This window comes from Buceros rhinoceros, unplaced genomic scaffold (assembly GCF_000710305.1).
Source record: "Buceros rhinoceros silvestris isolate BGI_N320 unplaced genomic scaffold, ASM71030v1 scaffold23064, whole genome shotgun sequence".
Taxonomy (NCBI): Eukaryota; Metazoa; Chordata; class Aves; order Bucerotiformes; family Bucerotidae; genus Buceros; species Buceros rhinoceros.
This window is the reverse complement of record NW_010406783.1, coordinates 541-886: the sequence shown is the minus strand read 5'-3', so window position 1 is coordinate 886 and position 346 is coordinate 541. Positions and strand designations below refer to the sequence as shown.

Here is a 346-nt window from a genome sequence, read left to right as displayed (position 1 = left end):
CTCTTGAGGCACATAAGGGACTGACCACAGAGGTCCCCCAGCGTCGACCCTCCCGCCCCAAGCCCAGCACTGTCCATCGGGGCACAGGAGTGCAGGACCCGGGTCCACCTTCCTGTGTGCCATGTCAACAGGAAGGACATGAGAGAACTGCCATCTCCAGCAAGGACAGAGGAGCAGTGACCCGCTAGGTCCTGCAGCCCCAGACAACCCGCTCCTCCCCACTCCCCAGAGGCTCCTGATTTCTCTCCTGACCCCCAGCCTCTCTTGAGGCACATAAGGGACTGACCACAGAGGTCCCCCAGCGTCGACCCTCCCACCCCAAGCCCAGCACTGTCCATCGGGGAAC

The 346-nt window shown here is 63.0% G+C and overlaps 1 protein-coding gene across 1 annotated transcript in view; it reads right to left on the bottom strand.

Annotated features, from left to right (window-relative positions):
* Positions 1-346, bottom strand: part of XKR8 (XK, Kell blood group complex subunit-related family, member 8) — a gene marked incomplete at its 3' end in the record, with an annotated part of 2,198 nt that overhangs the window by 1,324 nt on the left and 528 nt on the right. The gene's annotated exons all lie outside the window — the stretch shown is intronic.